Genomic DNA, 17,688 nt, shown 5'->3' with positions numbered 1-17,688 from the left:
CACCGTAATCTTATCCTTTCTCGTGTGCCCACACATCCAACGACGCATCCTCATCTCCACTACACCTACGTGTTAATGCTTCACCGCCCAACATTCTATGCCATACAGCATTGCCGGCCTTATTGCCGTCCTATAAAATTTTCCGTTGAGCTTCAGTGGCCTACGATGGTCACACAACACGCCGGATGCACTCTTCCACTTCATCCATCCAGCTTGTATTCTATGGGTGAGATCTCCATCAAATTCTCCGTTCTTTTGCAAGATAGATCCTAGGTAGCGAAAACGGTTGCTCTTTGGTATTTCCTGATCTCCGATCCTCATCCCTAACTCATTTTGGCCTCCGTTTGCACTGAACTTGCACTCCATATATTCTGTCTTTGATCGGCTTAGGCGAAGACCTTTAGATTCCAACACTTCTCTCCAAAGGTTAAGCTTCGCGTTTACCCCTTCCTGTATTTCATCTATCAACACTATATCGTTTGCGAAAAGCATACACCAAAGAATATCATCTTAAATATTAAGTTTGTGATCTTCGCTAGATTGTTCCAATCATTAGTGTGGATAAGTATGTAAATGGATAGAGACAGGAAGCAAACACAAGATGTACGTGGTTCATCCAGATTGGCTACGTCCACGGAGTAAAGGAGTTCTCATTAATTGTGGAGGGTTTACACAGTATATAGGTTCAAGCTCTCCTTTAGTGAGTACAAGTGAATGATTTAGTACAAATGACATTAGGAAATATTGTGGAAGAATGGTCTCGTAATCACGAAACTTTTAAGTACCGAAGTGTGGTATCGTCTTCACTTGCCTTATCTGTCTCATAGGTAGATGTGGCATCTTCTTTGGAAGTACTCTTCCTCCATCCAGGGGTGGTATCTTTAACTGGTGGAGATGCACAAGGTAATGTATCAATTTCACTTGACGCTTACTTGTAGTTTCAGGCTTGGTCAAGCGCGATACAAACCATGTAGTAGGAGTCCTCCAAGTCGCCGAGCTAGGGGATTTGCTGAAAGAGGTGACAGACAAGGTAAGCAATCAGAGCTTCAAGCAATCAGTCCCAGATCAGAAGTTTGATTTCGAGTTCCGGCTGATTGTTATCCTTCTCCTTATCTTGCAGGTAGCATGAAGGATAAAGAGAAGAAAAGGAGAAAAGGTGATATGAGATACTTTTGCTTTTGAAGAAGTAACTTTCCACAGGCTTATTCTTGAACTGGGCTGGAGGGTTTTCTTGTTTCCGCCAAAGTATAAGGCCGACTGAAGAATTTGAGGGTCAAAACAAGTCCATCAAATCTAGAGTACGTTCGACCCTGCTGATATGGGATACTTTTGCTGTTGACAAAGTAGTGGATGTATCGGCACGTGTTCTGTTGCGCTTGTCTCCACATGCTTCCTTGTATCCTTCTCACTTGCCCTATTTGTTCCTCAGGCAGATGTGGTATCTTCTCGGGAAGCATAAGATGTTGAAGATGAGTACTCGAGAGCAATGGGGTTCCAAGCAGTCAGTTCCGGACTGGAGGCTTGATTCCAAGTGCTGACTGATTGCTCTTTTTCTCCTTGTCTTGCAGGTAAGAACAAGGCCAAAGGAAAAGACAGGGAAAAAGCATGATATGGGATACTCTTGCTTTTAACCCTGATGATATGAGATATTCTTGCTCTGGTGTAGCTTGTTTGCAGAGGTATTCTCGGGGGGGAAAGAAAGCTGAGTATTTCGAGAGGCTTCGTTGGGAGTGCCCTCTCAGATATGAGGAAGGGTTGAGCATTTTTGCAGGTCTGCCTGTTCGTTGAGGATGAATGTCGACATATATAGGAGTCTCCCTAACAAGAAGGAGTAATATTATTCTTTTACCCTTCTTGGTCATAGCACGGTAGTGGGAGCTGCCAGCTTCACGTGTTTTAACTCTGTCAGAGCACTTTGAAAAAGTGGTCTGTGGTATCTGGAAAGATGATGTTACGTGTGAAGATTACAGACAAGCTTTATCCAAGGAGATCTGGCTCTCGAAGTTGAGAAAGCGGTGCCTCTTCGGTTTTCGAACAAGCAATCCTGTCGGGGATCTGTCTCTCGAGATTCGGAGAACGGTGCCTCTTCGATTTTTGAGAAAGCAATCCTGCTAGGAGTCTGGCTCTCGAGATTCGGAGAGCGATGTCTCGTCGCTTTTTGAGAAAGTAATCATGTTGGGAGTCTGGCTCTCGAGATTCGGAGGACGGTGCCTCTTCGATCTTGAAGCAAACAATCTTGTTGGGAGTATTTTCTCGAATGTGAGTAAAGGTTAGGCTGTTTGCTAGTCTACCTTACCACGGAGCACAAAGGTTGACCCACAGGGACTTTCCAATTATCCAGCAGTGGTCATGTTCCTTTACCCTTGTAGGTAATAATATGGTAGCTAGACCTTCAAAATTTATGTGTCTAAACTTTGTTAGTGCTGTTTCTTTGCTATTCTTTTACCCTTCTTGGTCATAGCGATGTAATGGGAGCTACAAGCTTCATGTGTCTAAACTTTGTCAGAGATTTTTGGCAAAGTTATCTGTGGTACCCGTGAGCTGATGTTGCGTGTGGAAAGTGAATGATTGAACAGTAACATTCACATGCTTTCTACTTCAGTAGAAATTTTCGACAGAATGCCCATAATTTCCGCAAAGTTGAGTGTGCATGTGACAGGTGCTGACAAGGCTGAAAAAGTAGGTGCCTCTTCGATTTCTGAGATCGGCCCTCGTGGTCTCTGAGCAGCCCAGCTTTTGAGAAAGCAAGCGCCTCTTCGATTTCTGCGATCGACCTTCATGGTCTTTGAGCAGCCCAGCTTTTGAGAAAGCAAATGCCTCTTCGATTCCTGAGATCGACCCTCGTGGTCTTTGAGCAGCCCAGTTTTTGAGAAAGCAAACGCCTTTTCGATTTCTAAGCAGGCACCTCTTCGATTTCTGAAGCTCCATCGAGTGCAGATTTTTATAGAGGCTGGTATTAAGTTCCAAAGCACACTTGAATCTCCACCAGTAGAAGCTCCATTCTTGCATTTCTAAGATCTTGATTTGTCCGACCTCTTTTCTCTTCAACACATTTGAAAATGTCTGGCCCCTCCGACCGTCGTTTTGACTTGAACCTTGTTGAAGAGGCAGCCACGCCTTCTCCAGAAAACATATGGCGCCCATCCTTCTTATCCCCTACTGGTCCTCTTACCGTTGGGGATTCCGTGATGAAGAATGATATGACCGCTGCGGTGGTGGCCAGGAACCTTCTCACTCCCAAAGATAACAGACTACTTTCCAAACGGTCTGATAAGTTGGCTGTTAAGGATTCTCTGGCTCTCAGTGTTCAGTGTGCAGGTTCTGTGTCTAATATGGCCCAACGCCTATTTGCTCGAACCCGCCAAGTTGAATCATTGGTGGCTGAAGTGATGAGTCTCAAACAGGAGATTAGAGGGCTCAAGCATGAGAATAAACAGTTGCACCGGCTCGCACATGACTATGCTACAAACATGAAGAGGAAGCTTGACCAGATGAAGGAATCTGATGGTCAGATTTTACATGATCATCAGAGGTTTGTGGGTTTGTTCCAAAGACATTTATTGCCTTCGTCTTCTGGGGCTGTACCGCGTAATGAAGCTCCAAATGATCAACCTCCGATGCCTCCTCCTTCTAGGGTGCTGTCCAGTACTGAGGCTCCGAATGATCCCCCTCCGGTGCCTTCTCTTTCTGGGGCTCTGCCGACTGCTGAGACTTCTCCTAAGCAACCTTTGTGAAGGCTCCTTCTTGTTTGTTTATTTTGACTCGTGTATATGTACATATTTGTAACTTCTTAGAGATATCAATAAATAAGCTTTGTTTCATTTCAACGTATTGTGTTAAATACACCAAAGCCTTCTTCACTAAGTTCTTTGAATTTTTCTTTTGTTGAAGCTTGTATGTTGAAGCTTTGTGAGTGGAGCATGTAGGTTGAGGTCGTGTTCCCTTAATTTCCCGAGTGGGGAAAACTTCTCGATTGGAGACTTGAAAAATCCAAGTCACTGAGTCGGGTCGGCTATATGAATCTTAGAACGCCATTGTGCTCGATCCTGTGTCATGTCCTCTGTTAGATCCAAGTACTCTAAGTCTTTTCTTAGAGTCTCTTCCAAAGTTTTCCTAGGTCTTCCTCTACCCCTTCGGCCCTGAACCTCTGTCCCGTAGTCGCATCTTCTAACCGGGGCGTCAGTAGGTCTTCTTTGCACATGTCCAAACCACCGTAACCGATTTTCTCTCAGTTTTCCTTCAATTTCGGCTACTCCTACTTTACCTCGGATATCCTCATTCCTAATCTTATCCTTTCTCGTGTGCCCACACATCCAACGAAGCATCCTCATTTCCGCTACACCCATTTTGTGTACGTGTTGATGTTTCACCGCCCAACATTCTGTGCCATACAGCATCGCCGGCCTTATTGTCGTCCTATAAAATTTTTCCTTAAGTTTCAGTGGCATACGACGATCACACAACACGCCGGATGCACTCTTCCACTTCATCCATCCAACTTGTATTCTATGGTTGAGATCTCCATCTAATTCTCCGTTCTTTTTCAAGATAGATCCTACGTAGCGAAAACGGTCGCTCTTTGGTATTTCCTGATCTCCGATCCTTACCCCTAACTCATTTTGGCCTCCATTTGCACTGAACTTGCACTCCATATATTCTGTCTTTGATCGACTTAGGCGAAGACCTTTAGATTCCAACACTTCTCTCTAAAGGTTAAGCTTCGCATTTACCCCTTCCTGAGTTTCATCTATCAACACTATATTGTCTGCGAAAAGCATACACCAAGGAATATCATCTTGAATATGTCCTGTTAACTCATCCATTACCAACGCAAAAAGGTAAGGACTTAAGGATGAGCCTTGATGTAATCCTACAGTTATGGGGAAGCTTTCGGTTTGTCCTTCATGAGTTCTTACGGCAGTCTTTGCTCCTTCATACATATCCTTTATAGCTTGGATATATGCTACTCGTACTCCTTTCTTCTCTAAAATCCTCCAAAGAATGTCTCTTGGGACCCTATCATACGCTTTTTCCAAATCTATAAAGACCATGTGTAAATCCTTTTTCCCATCTCTATATCTTTCCATCATTCTTCGTAAGAGATAGATTGGCTCCATGGTTGAGCACCCTGGCATGAACCCGAATTGGTTGTCCGAAACCCATGTCTCTTGCCTCAATCTATGCTCAATGACTCTCTCCCAGAGCTTCATTGTATGACTCATTAGCTTAATACCCCTATAGTTCATGCAATTTTGTACGTCGCCCTTATTCTTGTAAATAGGCACTAAGGTGCTCTTTCGCCACTCGTTTGGCATCTTCTTCGTTTTCAAAATCCTATTGAAAAGGTCAGTGAGCCATGCTATACCCGTCTCTCCCAAGGCTTTCCACACTTCAATCGGTATATCGTCTGGGCCCACTGCTTTTCTATGCTTCATCTTTTTCAAAGCTACAACCACTTCTTCCTTCCTGATTCGACGATCAAAGGAGTAGTTTCTACATTCTTCTGAGTTACTCAACTCCCCTAAAGGAGTACTTCTTTCATGTCCTTCATTGAAAAGATTATGAAAATAACATCTCCATCTGTCTTTGACCGCGTTCTCTGTAGTAAGAACATTTCCATCCTCATCCTTGATGCACCTTACTTGGTTTAGGTCCCTTGTCTTCTTTTCCCTTGCTCTAGCTAGTTTATAGATATCTAACTCTTCTTCTTTGGTATCTAGTCGCTTATACATATCGTCATAAGCCGCTAACTTAGCTTCTCTCACAGCTTTCTTTGCCTCTTGCTTCGCTCTTCTATACCTTTCACCATTTTCATCGGTCCTATCCTTGTATAAGGCTTTACAACATTCCTTCTTAGCCTTCACCTTTGTTTGTACCTCCTCATTCCACCACTAAGATTCCTTTTGGTGTGGAGCAAAGCCCTTGGACTCTCCTAATACCTCTTTTGCTACTTTTCGGATACAGCTAGCCATGGAATCCCACCTTTGGCTAGCTTCCCCCTCTCTATCCCACACATACTGGGTGATTACTTGCTCTTTGAAAATGACTTGTTTTTCTCCTTTTAGATTCCACCATCTAGTCTTTGGGCACTTCCAAGTCTTGTTCTCTTTTCTCACTCTTTTGATATGTACATCCATCACCAACAAGCGATGTTAATTAGCCAAGCTCTCCCCCGGTATAACTTTGCAATCCTTACAAGTTATACGATCCCCTTTCCTCATTAGAAGAAAATCTATTTGTGTTTTTGACGACCCACTCTTGTAGGTGATCACATGTTCTTCTCTCTTCTTAAAGAAGGTGTTGGCTAAAAAGAGATCATATGCCATTGCAAAATCCAAGATAGCTTCCCCATCCTCATTTCTCTCCCCAAAACCATGGCCACCATGAAAACCTCCATAGTTGCCTGTCTCCCTGCCCACGTGTCCATTTAAATCTCCTTCTATAAATAACTTCTCCGTCTGAGCAATTCCTTACACCAAGTCTCCAAGGTCTTCCCAAAATTTCTCCTTCGAACTCGTATCCAACCCTACTTGAGGTGCGTACGCACTAATCACATTGATGAGTTCTTGTCCTATTACAATCTTGATTGTCATGATTCTATCTCCTACCCTCTTGACATCTACAACATCTTGTGTCAAGGTCTTGTCCACAATGATGCCAACACTGTTTCTCGTTCTATTTGTGCCCGAATACCAAAGCTTAAACCCTGAGTTTTCTAGATCCTTTGCCTTAAGACCAACCCACTTAGTTTCTTGTAGGCACATAATATTTATCCTTCTCCTCACCATAACTTCCACTACTTCCATAGGTTTTCCCGTTAAGGTTCCTATATTCCACGTTCCTAAACGCATTCTACTCTCTTGAACTCTACCCTTCTGTCCTAGCTTCTTCACCATCCCCCGTCTAATAGGATCAAAGTACTTCTTTTGTGTGTCCTGTGTAAAGTTGATAGGAGCATATGCTCCCAAACAACTTTGAGTGGAGTCGTTCGAAAAGAAGTTTCTATGACCCCCTTGCTCATTTAACACTGCATCCGGGTGCCGATGGAGATACAGCGACCCTTGCTCATTTATCACTGTGCTCGGGCCACACAGCGCGCCACTTACGGGTGACGTCCTAGCTTTAGCGCGATTTCGTTCTGGATTCATTGTCATAAGGATTCGACGTAACTGTAGAGTGCCGGTTGTTGACTACCTGACGCCCTCCCCCTCCTCCTTTATCCGGGCTTGGGACCGGCAATGTAAGATAAACTTACACAGGTGGAGTTACTACGTAAATCGAAAAAAAAAAAAAAGAAAGGAAATTCCCACGATTAACAAAATTATTACCTAAAACAAGTTTACAAGTGTTCCTGCACAATTCAGTCATGTTTGCAGGGCTTCTGTATAGGCGACTGAGAGAGATGCCCTATACGGCAGCCTGCTGAAGAATATATATAATCTATCATATGAAGGAAAAAGGAGCATAAAGTAGCTATCAAATTCTAGCCGGTAACTTTCTTCTATTTAGTCAATATAGAATGTAGATGAGTAGCATGACCATTGGACAACAAAAACCAATAAACATCCAACTGCATGAACCCCAACAGTAAAACTATGAAAAAAGAGGAGGATTTACATCAAACTGTAGGAAAAGCAAAATTCGTGCAACTGCACTTCGTTGCAGGTGTTGAATTTCCAATTTTATCTGTCACTCACTCTCAAAAAATGATGACCAGCACAATCATAATCAGGTACTGGCAACTTCCTTTCCCTTGGCTTTGTTGAAGAGCTGCAGCCAACTGTAATGTTGCTTGCAGGCGTTTCTGTGGATCTGTTTCTATTGCTTTATTTGTACTAGTACTTTGTAGCTGTTGGTTTCCCTGAAGTGCTGTTTGGACTGTGTGAGGCGTTGCAGACACAGTTGATACATGCTGTTGCCGCTGCTGCAACTGTTGAACTTGACCAAACTGAGACGTTGACAGCTGCAAATTTACCTGATTATTCAGCATACCAAATGTCTGGGATGTCCTTGGAATGTTATCAGACTCATTCATTGTGTTTCTCCGTCTTAAATCTTCTCCAGTAGATGGATTTGGAGTTATCCCAGGCTGCCTCCGCTGCTGCGCAATAAGAGATGATGGCAATTGTTCAAGTTGCTCTGGTTGTGGGGCAGCAGACAGCATAGATAAAGAACCTAAGGATTGGATTTCCTGCTGCGAGGAATTGCGGTTTCGAATACGAGAAATTCCACCTGAAAAGCTCAACTGTTGTGCTTCCCTTTGCATGACCCTATGCTCCTGAAAATTAGAATCAGCGACACTATTGGGCATTTGGGTTGGTCTATTTCTAGTATCTGTAATTGAGTTTTGTGTGGAGTGAAGACCAGTTTGGCCCCGATGCAGGGCTTTCCATATGATGCGGATACTCATGCCTGTTCTCATTGTAAGAATCAGATACATTTCCAACACCATAAGCTGAACCTGAAAATGACACCGGTGGAGCTGATGTATATGAATGAATAGATTCTGAAGGTGTTGATGGCTTTGTATATGATGTGTCCCAAGGCAATGACAATAATCTCATATCTTTTCTTTCAGGTTCTTGATGAGGGGATCGAAAATTTGAACTAGGATTCTCTAACCTCAAAACAACACCGGAGATGCTGAGTTTCCCTGGTAACTTCAGCACTTTCTCTGAGAAGTCCGATGGGGGCACAAGAAACAAGGTATTCTTGTCATCTAACTTCGCAACGGCTGCTCGCTGCTTTTCCCCAAGGTAATGCATAAATTCATTGTAGCATCCAAAATCAGCATCACTTTGAGGGGCAAAGAACACAACCCAAGCACTTGCTGCTTGATGGTAATGCTTCGAAAGCATGTCTAGACCAGTCCTTGCAGTACAATCCAAAAATTCAGGCCTGCAGCAGAACATTGGTGATAATAATGGTTTAGATCCAAAACTTTGATAACTATCATTCGTTACAAAACGTTTGAAAATATGTATTTTGCCTTCAGAGCAGTGGAAACTAGTCTATCTAGATTACATCGTGTACTTCTGAATTAGACACACTAGAATAACAATAAAGTATAATCAGGAACTGAATTGACAAGCGGAATTAGACAAAACCAATCAATAAAATTACAAAAACAATTTGATTGTGTAGTCTGTTAATCAATCAATATTGCTGAATTTCAATAAAATTGGGTCACCTAAGGATAGTCCTTTCCTTACTGGGAAAAAACAACGGAAAACAAAATCCCTTGCAGCTAATGGTTGAATATTTGATACATGAACCAAAATATCATGCAGCCAGAGTCCTGTGAACTCTCAAATGCATGAAAAATAAATTGGAACTCTTCCATTTCTGACAAAACAAAATACACTGGAACTAAGTAATTTGATAAGAGTAAAAAAGTTGATAAAAAATGCATATTGCGCATTTAATAAAAATGGCATGTTACTAACAGACAGGCAACAATCACGAAGTTATAGTAATCAGCTACTGTTGAAGATAAAAGACAACAGGCAAAAGGTAAATATAGCCTTTTCACATTCTTGATTTTATTCATTCCACTTTTTCTTTTTTTTTTCTTTTTTTCTCCCAGCCAATGATTCTGTTCAATTAATCATGAAAGTAAGCAGAAAATTTGAGTTACGGAAAAAAAAAATTTACTACTTACAAAGTGATGTCAAGGAGTTTGCCCACAGGAAAGCAACGAGCATGACTGACAGGAGTTTCTCCTAGAGCTAGAGGTAGATTCATTGGTCGATAAGGTAACTGGTTGTAACCAAAAGGCCCACCCTCAAAGTTTCTATTGGAACTGTCAGCTTGGGAATACTCTGGAAGCTCTTTCTGGGTTGCAGTCAGATTGGGCATACTATGGAAGCTCTTTGTTCGAAAGAAAAGACCCTGTCTTCATTTTCTTGGCCCCATGAAAGTAATTAATATCTTTTGGCAAGTCCCATGGTTCTTCATAAGGTTGACTTGTCTGAGGAAATCTCTGAATAATCATGTAAATGAGCATATTTCTCTCTTTTAGGACTACCCTGATGATCATACATATCTTCTGATAGTCATAGTTCAGACCCCATTTCCCCGTATCTCCTCTGTTCAAACGTATCGCTTTCACCTCTCCATAAATTCCCTTTCCTCTTAAAACCACAGGGATCGGAATCACCAGCATCAAAATCTGGGAAATATTGAGGAGATATGAAGCTGGGATTCCCTGTGAAGCTCCCAAATTTCGTGTCCTCCCAAAAATATTCGGATGATCCTGAGCGACCATTCACCTGAAAATGTGGGGATGGAGGGACATTCATTGAATTCCTTCCACTGTTTGCTGAGCGTGTTTCACTCTTTGCAAAGCAAATATGTACCCGGGGGTTTCCAAATAATCTTCCCTGAAGAGCTTCTTTTGCTCCGCATGCTGACATTTCACTCCTAAATCGCACAAAAGCATAACTACAACCAGGGAACGCAGTGATCTTCTCAATCTCACCAAATGGTGAGAAAGCTTTCCTTAATATCATTTCATCCACCTTCAATAAAGCAGGAAAACCTATCCATAAAACAGCGCACCAGGCTCTACATTCTTATCACTCATTAGATTTTTCCTGATAAAATTGCTCAGGACTATCCTGGTGTGCCCGAAACTCCCTTTGCAAGAAAGATGATCCTCTTGGAGCTGAACGTTGTTCATCTCTACCTTGGGAGTAACCTTCTTCACGTGATGGTGCTGATGATTTATCCTGTGATTAAAGATTCATAAAAGTAAGAACAGAACGAGCTTATACAACGCATATGGAAATGTTGATTCTAACTTACCATTAATTCCGTACTGTTTCTCATAGTTTACTACCAACTTGCCAAATGTAACCAACGGGTTCAATCTTATAAAGATTACTCCAATGACCAATGTATGCTGAACATCCTTTTCGACCAGCTCATGCATTAAGTGTTCTTTCATAACCCATCTACAGTGCATCTAAATATATTCAACATTAGTAATGCTGTTATTCAATTTCCCTTTTTTTTTTTTGGATTAAACTAATACTATTTTAGACATTGCTACTGAATTTGTACTCCAAATATTCTGCTTCTATACACGTGCAAATTATCCGGACAGTTTAGAGTAGAAGACACACATGACATGCACACACAAAAGTTCAACCAAAGGCTGACGGATGACTTACTACGAGATGCACTCAGACAATAGAAAAAACTTAAAACAATGCTGGTTCACATCCTACAAAATTTAAACATGCTGTGGTAACTGCTAAATGTGTCTAATTATTCAAATCAGAATAGATCTGTCAGCACAAGAAATCAACTAGAACAAATTACATCTGGGCGCTGTGAATAACATTTTATGACTCGGAACACTGTAAATCATGCTAGCAAGAGTAAGCAAACACTTGGTCAATAACTGTTACAGATTTTTCAATGAGTGCGAGAATCAATTTTGTGAAATCAACTGCAGGAATATAACACTGTTGACCTGGATTAAACAAGTGAACAGTCGGAGGAAAGACAAAACTGCTCTAAACTGCACTGGCCTCCCAAGGCAAAGATTGTCAACATAGGCAAACATCTCTCAGGACATGCTTTAATCTGCGGAATTCAGTAATGTTCTCAGATGTTCCAACCTGCAACGCGATTTAAACGTGCTCCAGCTGTACTGATGCGCTAAAATTGCTCAGGACTATTCTGGTGTGCTCAAAACTCCCTTTGCAAGAAAGGTGATCCTCTTGGAGCTGAATGCTGTTCATCTCAACGTTAGGAGTAACCTTCTTCACGCGATGGTGCTGATGATTTATCCTGTGATTAAAGATTCATAAAAGTAAGAACAGAACGAGCTTATACAACGCATATAGAAATGTTGTTATATGATATATGATTCACATCACCAAGCTTTATGCTTAGATGGTCTCCTTTTATTATACTCCAACATCTGGAGATAAGGTTGAATTCTTACCTAGTAAGGAATTCTTTTAATCCAATAAAAGGCTTCTGATTTTTCTCCAGTGACAACTCCATATTCTGTTATTTCTGTCAAATCAATTTTTTTTCCTTTATAAACTTATTGATGGGAACTCCGCCTATGTTTTACATGGCCGGTCCCAAGCCCGGATAAAGGAGGAGGGGGAGGGCGTCAGGTAGTCGACAGCCGGCACTCCATGATCACGTCGAATCCTTATGAAAATGAATCCAGAACAAAATCGCGCTAAAGCTAGGGCGTCACCCGTAAGTGGCGCGCTGTGTGGCCCGAGCACAGTGATAAGTGAGCAAGGGTCGCTGTATCTCCATCGGCACCCGGATGCAGTGTTAAATGAGCAAGGGGGCCATAGAAACTTCTTTTCGAACGACTCCACTCAAAGTTGTTTGGGAGCATATGCTCCTATCAACTTTACCCGGGACACACAAAAGAAGTACTTTGATCCTATTAGACGGGGGAGGGTGAAGAAGCTAGGACAGAAGGGTAGAGTTCAAGAGAGCAAAATGCGTTTAGGAACGTGGAATATAGGAACCTTAACGGGAAAATCTATGGAAGTAGTGGAAGTTATGGTGAGGAGAAGGATAAATATTATGTGCCTACAAGAAACTAAGTGGGTTGGTAGTAAGGCAAAGGATCTAGAAAACTCAGGGTTTAAACTTTGGTATTCGGGCACAAATAGAACGAGAAACGGTGTTGGCATCATCGTGGACAAGACCTTGGTACAAGATGTTGTAGATGTCAAGAGGGTAGGAGATAGAATCATGGCAATCAAGATTGTAATAGGACAAGAACTTATCAATGTGATTAGTGCGTACGCACCTCAAGTAGGGTTGGATACGAGTTCGAAGGAGAAATTTTGGGAAGATCTTGGAGACTTGGTGCAAGGAATTGCTCAGACGGAGAAGTTATTTATAGGAGGAGATTTAAATGGACACGTGGGCAGGGAGACAGGCAACTATGGAGGTTTTCATGGTGGCCATGGTTTTGGGGAGAGAAACGAGGATGGGGAAGCTATCTTGGATTTTGCAATGGCATATGATCTCTTCTTAGCCAACACCTTCTTTAAGAAGAGGAAAGAACATGTGATCACCTACAAGAGTGGGTCGTCAAAAACACAAATAGATTTTCTTCTAATGAGGAAAGGGGATCGTATAACTTGTAAGGATTGCAAAGTTATACCTGGAGAGAGTGTGGCTAATCAACATCGCTTGTTGGTGATTGATGTACATATCAAAAGAGTAAGACAAAAGAACAAGACTTGGAAGTGCCCAAGGACTAGATGGTGGAATCTAAAAGAAGAAAAACAAGTCATTTTCAAAGAGAAGGTAATCATCCAATGGGTGTGGGATAGAGAGGGGGAAGCTAGCCAAATGTGGGATTCCATGGCTAGTTGTATCCGAAAAGTAGCAAAAGAGGTATTAGGAGAGTCCAAGGGCTTTGCCCCACACCAAAAGGAATCTTGGTGGTGGAATGAGGAGGTACAAACAAAGGTGAAGGCTAAGAAGGAATGTTGTAAAGCCTTATACAAGGAGAGGACCGATGAAAATGGTGAAAGGTATAGAAAAGCGAAGCAAGAGGCGAAGAAAGCTGTCAGAGAAGCTAAGTTAGCGGCTTACGACGATATGTATAAACGACTAGATACCAAAGAAGGAGAGTTGGATATCTATAAACTATCTAGAGCAAGGGAAAAGAAGACAAGGGACCTAAACCAAGTGAGGTGCATCAAGGATGAGGATGGAAATGTTCTTGCTACAGAGAACGCGGTTAAAGACAGATGGAGAGGTTATTTTCATAATCTTTTCAATGAAGGACATGAAATGAGTGCTTCTTTAGGGGAGTTGAGTAACTCAGAAGAGTGTAGAAACTACTCTTTTTATCGTCGAATCCGGAAGGAAGAAGTGGTTGTAGCTTTGAAGAAGATGAAGCATAAAAAAGCAATAGGCCCAGACAATATACCAATCGAAGTGTGGAAACTTTTGGGAGAGACAGGTATAACATGGCTCACTGACCTTTTCAATAGGATTTTGAAAACAAAGAAGATGCCAAATGAGTGGCGAACGAGCACTTTGGTGCCTATCTACAAGAATAAGGGCGACGTACAAAATTGCATGAACTATAGGGGTATTAAGCTAATGAGTCATACAATGAAGCTCTGGGAGAGAGTCATTGAGCATAGATTGAGGCAAGAGACACGGGTTTCGGACAACCAATTCGGATTCATGCCAGGGCGCTCAACCATGGAGGCAATCTATCTCTTACGAAGATTGATGGAAAGATATAGAGATGGGAAAAAGGATTTACACATGGTCTTTATAGATTTGGAAAAAGCGTATGATAGGGTCCCAAGAGACATTCTTTGGAGGATTTTAGAGAAGAAAGGAGTACGAGTAGCATATATCCAAGCTATAAAGGATATGTATGAAGGAGCAAAGACTGCCGTAAGAACTCATGAAGGACAAACCTGTTGGAAATATGCCCTGAAAGTCAATCTTTGGAAGAAATCTTTCAGGACAAATGAATCGATGTATGGATGATTCTTATACATCAAATGGCAAAGATACTAATTAGGACTATCTCAATAAACGAAATATGTCCTGAATAGTGAATCCATGGACAATGGATCGATTGAAGAAGTAATCTAATGATGTTAGACTACAGAGACCTTCTTCACATAAACAGATGTCCAAAAAGGTTCCTGGTCATTGGATTGTCGGAGGGATACTGACAATGCGTAGACCGGTACATACTATGTCTGCTTCAATTGGAAGGATGGAAAGTCTCATCCCATTCGTGTTGTGACACTAAGACAAGTATGTAGGTGCTCATTAAGGGAATGAGTTCACTGAACACAATCGAACGGGAGTACTTGCATGGAGGTCTACTCACATGTCAAGCAAGTAACTCTAATGGTTGGAAAGATGTAAGTAATCCTTAGACCTGAGGCATCGTCGTTGTCTTGTGGTTAAGTACTTAATCTTTGATTATGTCAAAGTCTCCCCATTCGAGGGTGTCCACGGCATAATTGGGGTTAAGCCACTTAGTCATGAAGGCAAGTGTATGCGCAACAAGGAATCTCTAATCCTCGATAAGAGAGGAAGAATACTCTAAGATATGATTCGGGAATCTTCGGCCGAAGTATCGAGCGTAATAAAGGAAAGCGTTCCTAAACGACTCAATTGGATCATATAAGAAGGAATAATCACATTAGGGGTTTGACATGATATATCCATACCCTAATGATGTGATTGAGAGTATTGTATTAGAGAAGGATTGAATTACATTGTAATTCCAACTGACTAGGTTCTCCGAATAAACTTCTACATTAGCTTGGGTAGCTATGACATATGGTTAGATGTCACTCATAGCTTGTGAGTTCTTCTAGATGATTAGATGTAGTCGTCAAAGAAGAAAGGTGAATTAAAATGAGGTTTTAATTCACTAAGTGATTGAATTAAATATAAGCAATTGGATTAATGCCAATCACCTCACTGCCTTGCTAATTAGAACCTAAAAGATTGTTCACCACAACACTATTGTAGTGAGTAATTAATGGATGATGGAAACAATTAATTGGATTAATTATGTGTTGTGATTAATTTAGAAAAGTCTAAAGAAATCATAAAAGCGATAAAGATCGTTTTGGGCTTAAAGAAACGTTCGGGTTTAATTAGGCCCATTGGGCCTAAACCCATTGGGCTTTTATTCAAGCATTGGATGACTTGAAATAATAAAAGCCCCAAGCCCAAAAACAACACAAGAGGGCCGGCCATATTATGTGGGTTTTGGAGAGATATTTAGTCAAGTGTTGACTAGGTTTTCTTTTTGTCTATATAAGGAACTTTATAGTGATAAAGTTCATTAGGGTTTTTTGTGAGTTTTGAACAACAAAAGAGGCAAAAGAAAATAGCTCTCTTGAACCACAAAAGCCGGCCACCAAAGGGGGTTTTTACTAATCTCTCTTACACCCTTTTGGTTATTCCTTCATCCTTCTCACTACACTAGTGGGTGAGGATCTTTAGAGGTTTCCTACTTTGGGAACTTGAAGAGAACCTAGGAGCACTCATTGTAACAAAGTGGAGGAGGCAAGGAGGGAAGCTAGGCTCAAGGATTTCAAGGAGCAAAGGCCTTGGAGGTGGTCCATCCTTGGTCTTAAGTCTAGATCAAGAGGTATAAGACTAACCTTCACTTTGTTCTTGATTCCAAAAATTGTTTTGATGCATTATATATAAACCTATGAACCTTGAAGGGGATTTGCATGACTATAGCTTTGATAATCTGTTATAAATGCTTCCGCTGCTTTCGTATATTAAATTTGATTTGTATATGCATGATAGTCATTATGAAATCCCATTCTAGAATCTCATAAATTTCCCTTCAAGTGGTATCAGAGCCAATGGTTTATGTATAATGTGTCCTTTTGGATTTTATGCATATGGGTATTAATGTTATGTATGACATATTATTGTTTCATTCAAAGTATGTTTATCTTTTGTTTTTCAATAGTTGAAAAATGTTAGTCAAAAGTTGAGAAAGATATGTTTGCAAAAGTGTTTTGTATACATGAATGAAAAATGAGTTTAGAACTAGTTAGACATATTATTTCTTCATTTAAAAGTATGTTTGTCTTTTGTTTTTCAATGGTTGAAAAATGTAAATCAAGAGTTGAAAAAGATATGCATGTAAAAGTTGTTTTGTATGCATGAATGAAGAATAAGTCATGAACAAAATTTGGGGTTTTGTTCAAAAGGGTAGGCACGGTTTTGGGGGCGGTTTTGGGTTGTGTTTGTGTTTTATTGTAAACCACTCACACACCCTATTAATGCTTAAAAGTAGTGTTCTTGTCACTTTTGTTTTTGGGTTTGAAAAATCACCAAGAATATATAAATCTTGAAATTGTGCTCATGGTTTTGTTCTTGGTGTTCATGGTTTGGTTTTGGGTGAAAATAGTTTTAATTGGTTTTCATGCATGGTTTTATGGTTTTGGATGATGTTCTTACCATCCATAACCATATTAAAAACTTATAAAACCCTAGACTTGACTAGGAGGATTTCCATCACCCATCTCACCTAAGTTTTAATTGCAAAACCAAGTGACAAGCAAAATTTAATTTTTCTTACATAATGTGGCTTTTAATGCATGTTGTGTAAGATTGTGTAAGACAACTCCCATCCCCTTAATGTGGCCGGCCTCCCTAGTGGATTTATCCACTTGTGGGGCTATTTTGTAATCTTTAAAAAGTTGATATTTACTTTGAAATATTTACGGTTTTACCCCTAACTTTTCATATTTACATTTAGGCCCCTACTAACTAGAAAGTTAAAATATTTGATTTTAATTTTGTTAGTTGTTTAAACTCATAATACTATTATGCCCATATGCACTAAATCTAAATGTTTATGTTGCATTCCATTATGATTATTTAAATGTGTTTAAGTAGTTATAAAATGGGTGACTTTGGACTTATGCCTTAAACGATAATTGAGCTATATGAAAAGGCGCTAAAATCAAATTGTTTGAACCTTGGGAATGTGTTTTAATTACTGTTTAATTGGACCTTGTCACGTTTGACGTTAATCTTTCTCTCCCCTTTTAGTATATGTAATTTATTGGAATTTGTACAAATCGGTTTGTAATTCTTATTACTTCTTAATCTCTATTCGTTAGTGGATTCCCTCTAGTGCTAGACTAGAGTTTCTTTAACTATTGGTAA

General features: G+C 40.7%; 1 pseudogene; it reads right to left on the bottom strand.

Annotated features, from left to right (window-relative positions):
• Positions 1-7,470: 7,470 nt before the first annotated feature.
• On the bottom strand, positions 7,471-12,018 carry LOC126611782 (flowering time control protein FPA-like; annotated as a pseudogene).
• Positions 12,019-17,688: the final 5,670 nt, after the last annotated feature.

This window comes from Malus sylvestris, chromosome 17 (genome assembly GCF_916048215.2).
Source record: "Malus sylvestris chromosome 17, drMalSylv7.2, whole genome shotgun sequence".
Classification (NCBI taxonomy): Eukaryota; Viridiplantae; Streptophyta; class Magnoliopsida; order Rosales; family Rosaceae; genus Malus; species Malus sylvestris.
Note: the sequence above shows the minus strand (reverse complement) of the source record. Positions and strands in the feature narration are given on the sequence as shown.